This window comes from Crocodylus porosus, unplaced genomic scaffold (assembly GCF_001723895.1).
Source record: "Crocodylus porosus isolate Cpor-Errol unplaced genomic scaffold, CroPor_comp1, whole genome shotgun sequence".
Classification (NCBI taxonomy): domain Eukaryota; kingdom Metazoa; phylum Chordata; order Crocodylia; family Crocodylidae; genus Crocodylus; species Crocodylus porosus.
Window position 1 is genome coordinate 11,156,124 of NW_017728949.1, and position 9,276 is coordinate 11,165,399.

Consider the following 9,276-nt stretch of genomic DNA (forward strand, 5'->3'; position numbering starts at 1 on the left):
GGCCCTCACCTCTCGCGTGTATAATGCCATTCAGCAGACATAAAAGATTCTGCCAACTGTATGGCTGTCTCGCAGGACTCGGGGGAGTGCTGGTGAACCCACCTCTGTGTCCGCTCCTCCAAGTCATTTACAAATTGTTCCATTATAATTTTGTCCACTAGTGCGGCCATAGTGCATGTAGGTAAATTGACCCACTTTCCAAATAGGTCCCTGAGGTGTTGTAATAACAACTAGTGCCGTCTCTCCTCGGATCCCTTCTTGGCCCGAAAGAGCCATCGATAGTATTCAGGGTTGATCTCGAGACGATATAAGATGGCGGCTTTAACTGCGTCATAGTCACGGGCCTCTTCTCATGATAAAGCTTTATAAGCCTCCTGAGCTTTACCTACTACCAGCAACCCTCGCTGGCTCGCCCAATAAGCCTTCTTGAGTCCAAGTACAATGGCCTGCTGCTCGAAAGCCTCCAGGAAGGTCTCCGGGTCATCCGCACTCGTCATTTCTGGCATCCAGACGATCGGAGGACCCTGCTTCACCATCATTCTTTGCTGGGCCCCTAATAGCTGGGTCACAGCCTGCAGTGTCTGGGCCATCAGGTCTGTTGCTATCATATCGGCTGACTGCGTGTTGGTAGTCGTCCCCCTAAACGGTGTGAGGTTCCTGGCCAATGCACCACTTGTGACCGCTGCACTGGTGGGGGGGGGTCCTCCCCGTGGGTAGCCACCTGAGGATGAAGGGCCATCGCTGCTCACCCTGGGATACCGCTGACTCAGAGTAGGTGTTAGGTCATCCAGTCCCTGCCCTGGTTCTCGCCTGCCACGACTTGGTGTTAGGTTCAATAGGGCAGTTCCTGGTCACTCCACAGTCCGGGATCCCCAGTGGTCATGTTGCGGGGCTCCGCCACCCCTACACCCCGACCTCACGCCTCCTCAGGTGTCCCCTTCTAACAGATATCCCGGCTCCTGGTCCCGAGGCCGGTCACCTTGGCGGCCCAGCCGACTCTTATCTTCGGGCTCCTTGTGCCCTAGGTATCCTGGGGCTGGGTCCTGGCCAAGATGGGGTTTCCATTACGGGCCCCTGGTCAGAACTCCTCAGCTATACTCCTTGACCGGGGTTCCTCCTTCAATGGAAAAGAAACTGAAAAACTAAAGCTAGGTCTCCACAACCCTACTAGCTAGGTCTTCAGTCTGGACCTTCCTAGGTCCCCTACGGGCAACCCTTATCTTGGTCTCTGGCCATAGGTGGCCGACAACGGCCTCCGCCCGATTGCGCCGCCTCGGCACCCTCCCGGGCCCGATCCTCCCTGGAGGTACCGCCTTCCGGTGCCAGTGCCCCAACCCCAGACCTGTAAGTCCAACGCGCCTCCGGTTCGCAGTCCCAGAACTCTTCGCCGCTGGATCCCTTCTCCTCAGAGTCTGTCTGCCGCTCTTCGCCACCGCCAATGTCCTCCCCTCTGCTTGGGTAGGCTCCAGCTCCCCGCCGGGGTCCCCTGTTTCACCTTCAGGGAGGTCAGTCGCTTGACTACGGCTGCCGTTCTTTATCCCTCAGGCCGGGCGGGTGGCAGCTCGTCCGCTCCAGGCCCTCCTTGACCCTCCTCGAGGGGTCCATGGCCCATCCCCCTTTGGGGGCCTTGCTCTCGGTGGCTGCGAGGTTGCCAGCTCACTCCACCCTGGGATCCCCCGCCTCGGCGGGTGTGAGGCTCCTCCCTGGATCCCCCGCCTCGGCGGGTGTGAGGCTCCTCCCTGGATCCCACGGCCGTCCTTCCTCAGCAGCCGCTTTCATCGCCAGCATTCGACTGCTGGCACCAGTGCCAACTTCTGGCTGCACCGGCGTAAACAAGCAGCGGATGTCCCGCTCGGGCTCCGCCACTGCCGCAGGCGGATCCCGTTCTGGCTCCCCGGGACATGGCTGATAATATTTCCCTACCTCAGTAGGGTATATCAAGGATAATAAACACATTATTATACTCAATATTCTTAAATATTTGCATTAAGGGAGTCATATAAGTGCCTAAGATAATTTCTTTTAAGAAGTGTTCTTTTGTAAGACTATTTCATGATTATAGAAAAAGTTTCACCATAAAAGTGTCGCGTTATTTGATTGTGAAGAATATGGTCACCTGAATTTAAGTGTTCCTATAATCAGTTTTAAAGTAAAGAGGTGTAACTTAGATTAATGCTATGCAAAATTTTAAAACATTAAAAGATTAGCATCATAGTTCTAAATCTTACATTGAACAATATTGGACCACAGTCTTTTAAGCCTGCATGTTAATTTTTATAGTGAACCATTCAGAGGGCTCTCTCCAGCAGTGCAATTGATGAAATGGTTCATATCTTTTGTTAGGAGTTTAAATCATATAGTAAGTACAGTTCTTTTATTTTTTAGATCATCTTTTTTAATTCACCTGAAGGAATACAATGGCTTTATCTCCAGATTTTACCATCACATAATTTTGCAAGAAGCACTTCAGAACTCATAATCTGTAAACAGTTAAATTTTTGAGAGAGAAATATTCCTGTGTTCAATTTTCTCTTTGATGAGTTAAAGCAGGAAGGAGGATAAATCTGTCTCTATTTCATCCTGTCACCGTGGCTACTTGCAGATGTTAAAAAAAAAAGAACACAAAAAACACAGTTTAGCAGAAGCAGCAGCACGTTACTTCAACCCGGCTCTATAGCGTCTTAAAGATTAGGTGATTCAGCGAGGCTTTTTGGTCCTTTTAGCTAAAGCTGATTCAAACAGCTATTAGATAAAAGGCCAATAAAGCCCCACTAAAGGACCCAATCTTTACAGATATTGGCTGAGCTGGGCTGAAGTAATGTGCTGCCTCTGTTGGATATGCACGGGGCTCAGTGCAGGAACACACTGAGTTTAAATAAAAGCACTGTTTTTGGGGCAGGAGGTTGTTTTTTGGGTGGGGTTATATGTCTGCAAGCACATTCTCCCCAGTGCACTCAGCAGCAGACCCGGAAGTGGAGCAGAAGCATTTCCGATCCACTTCCTGGTCTCCTGGGGAGCACATAGTGGGGGCCCTCTGCCCCTCCTTGCTCAGTGACTGGTGCCTCCTGGGTCTGGGGGGGGGGGCACCTGGGGTCCCCTTGTGGCCAATCACTGAGCCAGGGGGGCCCCAGCATGCTCCCTGGTGGACCCAGAAGTGGATCGGAACTATTTCCGGGCCATTTCTGGGTTCGCCGCCAAGCATGCAGGGCTTCCCCCCACATTCCTGTAGGATGCCCCATCTGCCCCAGCATCACAGTGTTCACAAGCCACACCTGGTACCTTGAGGTATGGAGAAAAACATTTGAAGCTGTGTCTACAGCCAAATTGCTGATTCTCTGAATCAGCATCGAATCTTCAGATTTGGATTCAGCTGAATCAAATTGGGGACAGTGATCTGAATCAACAAATTGAATCACTGTCCTCAATTCAGGCCAAATCCGAATTGAATACTGCCCGTTTTGCACACCCATATTGTATAAAGTGATCATATCTGCCTCAGGTACCATGTAACTGGACATATTTCCATCTCTGGTTCTTCTGAAGGCCAATCTCTCCAGGTCCTTTTGGTTACTTTGGCTGACATCTTACTGTTAGGGCTTCCTAAACTGCATGCAGTCTATCAAGTTCTATTTCCATTAGGCTTTATAAAGATTTATTGCCTCCTTGTTTTATGTGGCAGTACTTCAGGCTATACCATCCAAAGTTGCATGCAGTTCCATGGGAAATTCATATATGATTTTGTATCTACTTAAGTATTTGTTGACATTACTGAGTTTTAGGATTCACTGTTACCACCCCCCCCCCCAAACTCAGTCTAATTTTCTCATTGCTTGTACATGTCATAGAATATCATCCTACTCCACTGTTTCATGTTCATTTTTTTCCTCCTATCTGGTCTTTGAAACACTTCCCAAGGCTATTATGTATTACTGATTTCATACATTATATTCTACATAGAACATGTCACTTGGCTCAACAGTATATTATTATATTTTATGTAATCAGTATGCCTTTTTATGCTTGTATGATCATTTTGCACTTCAAATATTCTAAACTGTATGGTAGTACATTATTCAAAATCTAAGCATGGTACCCTTAAAATGTTGTCCTGTTTCTCATCACAGTTGCCAGACAAAATACAGTAACTGTTAGTCAGGGCAGCAAACATTTCAACTGTGAACACTTATATTCTGTCCTGTTTAGTCCCTGACTACAGCACTGGCTAATGTCTCAATATAATGAGGAAAATTAAGTTCATGTAATTGGTGCTTTTCTTTTATGTCAGCCTTATGTTCAGCTCTGATGTTTTGGTGATGAGAGGTGGGATTTATTTTTTCCTCATTTAAATTAAAAATGTTAGGTTATTGATCGTTATTTTAGATTTAAATTTCTAGATTGAAATGTTTATGTTGAAAGAACCTTTGAAAATATTCTATATGTGCTAATCAGCCATGTTTTAATAAACAGCTAATTAATCATATAGAATCCACCAGGTCAAAAGATTGCTTATAACAATGATTTGTAATTTTTTAAAACACTTTCTATTGGCGTGCTCATAACTATCTCTAACATCTACTTTCATGTCTATAATATGCTTATAATAGCTGAACATCATTATAAGTTGTATATAAACACACTCTTATCAAAAATAAAATTTGAGCCAAAATACAAAAGTCACATGCGTTGCTGCAATTCTAAAGGGTGCAGCACAGGACTTGTAGCCCCTGGTAGAGCGATTATGGTAGGTGTAACACAACAATCCTGTTTGTGTCCTCCAAACCTACACCGAGCTATTCTGGAAGCTAAAGCAGCCCTTTCTGCAATTTAGACACATCAGGAAATGCAGCACCATTTGCTGACAATTCTGTCCACTCACGCTGTTCCTGCCCCCAAACATAACTCCTGGTTCACCCCTTATGCTACAGTCTTCTGTGAAAAGCCTTACTATTCTCTGCATTGTACACCAGAAGAATCTTCCCAAGGCCAGATGTGGGACTCCTATGCCTTAGAACACTTGGGTTCTTTTATCCAGTAAAAAAAGTCAACACAAGAAGATGAGGATTTCACCCCAAATTCTCAACTGATATAAATTAGCAGAGCTCCACTGACTTGAACAAAAGTGAGACATATTTTATTTAAGTATGAAGAAGTCACATATCATTCGTTGGGCACTTCTTGGCACAGCCTGAGCTGGAGGATACTCATGTGCCTGAGGTGGTAATATGAGCTGCCATGCTCACTGTGACTGGGGATATAAGGATGTTATTTGCATCCATCACAGAGGAAGCCGAATCTGCAGAGTGCACAGAATTGGAGAATAGAGAAAGGTGAGATGTAGGTTTGGTAATACATCAGGGGACAGAGATATTGGGAGTCACTCACTTCAGTGGAGCTGTAACAACTTCTACCACCTGAGAATCTGCCCAGAACTACTAACACTTCTTATTGCAACAAACTTGATTTTCTAAGGTTGCTAGATTTATAATTCACATTGAAAATAAAATGAGTAATCATGTGAAGAGAAAATGCCAGCTTAGCATCCGGTGAATTTTGAGATATATTAATACTCACCCTATGTCATTTCACAAAGGTAATGGTCACTGTGTTTCCCCTTCACAGCAATATTATTAAAATAATATTAGGCCACACTGTATGCACTGCTGATGGCTACACATCATTTATTGATTTTCAGTGCTTAAAGCTGAGCCATGATTTCAGGCATATAAAAATCTGTTACTTCGGATTTTTTCTGCCATAAATTGTTTTTATGTTAAAAAATAAAACACATTCTACACAGTGGCTTGGGATTTTCAGCATGTATCTCAAGCAATGATGGAGTTATGATTACAATACAGGTAAACTCCCCAGCTCTATGCATGTCCACAGAAATGCTCTGCTTTTACTGTTGACTTTCTCAATGAGAGTTTTTTTAATGTTTTGGGTGCATTTGTCTCTCTGTCATGTGATTCTTGATTTTATTCCCATAAAGATGAACAACTCCTTTTTTTAACTTTCCAAATTTTATTTCTCAAAGTGATTTCTGAAAATAAACTCACAAAATTGAGTGTTTATGCATGTAAAACTTGTATTTGCATCTGCAGGTAAATGGTCAGATATTCCAGCACTGTGTGTGTGAGTACAAGCCTGGGATTGAGGTGCACAAACAAACATATCTATAATTTTTGGATGCTGTTTGTGCAACATGCTTTAAATTTGAGCTCATGACAGACATCTCCAGAACTCAGACCATTGTTCTGAAAGTACAATGCCATCTGAAGACAAGTTACAACACAGAGCCTCATTTGTATAACTCAGTTTCCAGATACGTAAAAAGCAGATTGTGTTGAAGTATAAACCCACCTTATTAATATCTGACATTTTAAAACTGGGTATCACATTCACTAGACTGCTACCTTTATAAGACCTCTGCACAGGCACACAAAAAGTGAGATCTAATTGGTATTTTGCTAAGCAATTCTTTCATTTTTTTTCAATTAATATTACGTTATATACCTAAAGTCATAAAAACTGTTATCTATCCTTCTTTGTGATCAATAATTTCAGGTCACTTATATGGCACATGCAAATATCCAATACCATTTTATATTGGGCACATATAAAGCTAAGATTCTCGAGTATTCTTTTTTTAAATTGACAAATTTCACAAACATAATACTTAACAAAATATTCTAGGGGAATCATGTGTGGATTGAAACAATACAGTGACATATTTTTCTGTCAAAAAACTAGTCCCAGACTTATTACTGCAGTTATATTATGTTTATGTGTGTCCAAAGTGCGAGTTTTTTTTTAATTATTTCAGTATCAAATATATGAGACCAGATAAAATTGAAAAATGTCAAGACTTAATCACTTCCACATGCTTCAAACTTTTTACATGTTCAACATAGGGTGCGTCTACTCATACAATTAATCTTAAGCAATAAACTTGGGTGCTTATCACACTGGAGTTTATGGCTCCTGGGCGCCACATTTGAATATGTGCCTGTGACTGCAGCACATTGAGCCAGGTTGGAGCAGCCCACACTGGCAGAGGGCCCAAGAGGATAGCCCACCAGCCTGGGCCTTCTCTGACCCACCTCAACATGCTGGGGCTTTGCTGACCCATCTTGTTAGAGTAGCTGGCTGGTGCATGAGTGTGCTCCAGTGCAGGGCTAGCTGGCAGGCAGCCCCTGGACTGAAGCACTTTCATGCCCCAACCAGCCCCATCAGCATCTACATGTGCAATGCTGCACTCTAAAAAACTTGGCCACAGGATAGTATTCGTATTTACAAGTACTAACCTGCAGAGGACTGCATTAGTTTACTGTAACCTAATAGGACCGTACATGTAGACAGTTTAAATGCAATTAGGCAGTTCCACAGTAAATGTCTTGTAGATTTCTTAAAATTTACATGAGTATTCAGTATTCAGTGATCTAAATTGTGATGCTGGTGGCAGAGAAATATCTATTTTGTTCTATTAGTGATTAGAATTTACCTATATTTTAATTTAAACTCCATTTTCAAGGCAAGATTAATTATGGAGTCACAGCAAAAGCCTCCATCATCAATCCTTTTTTATTTATTTATTTTTTAACTGTGGTGAAATGTGACTGTGTGTTTCAACTTTGATATCTATTAGAATACTGAGCAAATGATCTCCTACTTTTTTCATTCATCTTTTCTATATGTAATTTACAAATATTTTCCTTTAATTATTAGTTTAAGGACCTAACCCAGCTTAACCAGTACTTAAATATTTTGCTGGGCCCTGCATTTAACACAAATGCAAAAACAGCACACTAATCATGACTGCTGGTGAACTAAATAGCAACTTTCTTCCAACATGATCGTTTCTGCTACGCTTTTTTTCAAGCCTCAAGAGGAAGCCAAGTTCAAGGCTGCACTCTCCCTGGGAGCAAATATGGCATTAGAATTACAGTTTGGTTCCTGACACTACCTTTGTTTCCTGTTGTATGACAGGTCAGTTGTAATGGTGGCAACAGAATTACAGTTCCATCCAATCACCATGTACTTGAGTCAGAGCAGGAGAGGCAACCCCACAGAAATCAATTTCCTTGTTTCATGTTGATGCCATTGCATAATAATAATGTTTAGGAGCCCCACATCTTGGACATACTACAAACAGATGGGAAAGGCAATATTGCAAAGCAGTATTGATCAGCATGACAGGCAGTGGTCTCAGCACACTAGTAGCTCCACTGTGTTTTTGTAGGCATCTGTGGCAGAGTTTTAAAAAGGTGTCTGAAGGAGAACAATACTAGTTTAGTAGCAAAAGTTATAGTATTACTTTTCAAAGATCTTTAAAATTCACAGCCTATTTCTTCTCTTTCAGATCAAATTTTCAGAATTTGTTTAAAAAAAAAGGCTACTTGAAAAATGTCTTTTGGAGCTCTAGCTACCACAATGCACTCTCTTGCCTATTCATAAATAATGGAAATACACAGCCCAGATGTAATAAATGTGGTTCTACTATTTATTGCTTTCCTCTGGGGAGTCATTTATCTTAAAACTACTATGGTTTACTTTCTAAAATGTGTCTGATTGTAACACTTGCAGACGTATATTTTGAAAGTCGGCATTGATAATTTATTCTCTCACCTCCAGATCACACATTATTTTTAAATCATCCTTTTCCACAACAATGCTTCATGCCCACATCATTCCCAGTTTTCATAAAAGCAGAAGAAAAAACACATATAATACACATAAAGCATGATATATTTAGATCAAAAAGAAATTCCATTACCTTGCTCCTGGTATCACATTGTTCCTTTTGGTCCACAGTGCATTAAGTATAGAAAAAAAGAACATGAAGGCTAGAGTTTAGTGAGGCATTCTATACATTTGCAATTACCATTAATCTGGAAAGGAGAAAGGGAAAAATTAGCTATGTCATTTGGCAGTAGGTGAAGACTTGGCCCATAGAATGCAAGTCAATGGTCAGTCAGAAAGATGTTAATAAAAAAAAATCCTTTTTCTAGATGTCATCTTGTTTTTAATTATTTTCCCTAAAACTTTGAAATATCTTGCTGCTATTGTATGTAAGTTGGTTTCATACATGAGTCAAAAATGTCAAAGGTCCATCTGAGCTGAGCAGCCTGGTGAGCAGTGTTGCTAAGGCACACCACCTGTTTCTGCCACCAACAACACACAAGGGAGTAACACTGTATCTGACTGCCTTTGACTTACCACCATGAATGGCAAGGTACCCGTTTACAGCTGTGTCAGCTTGGAATAGTCATTGTCACG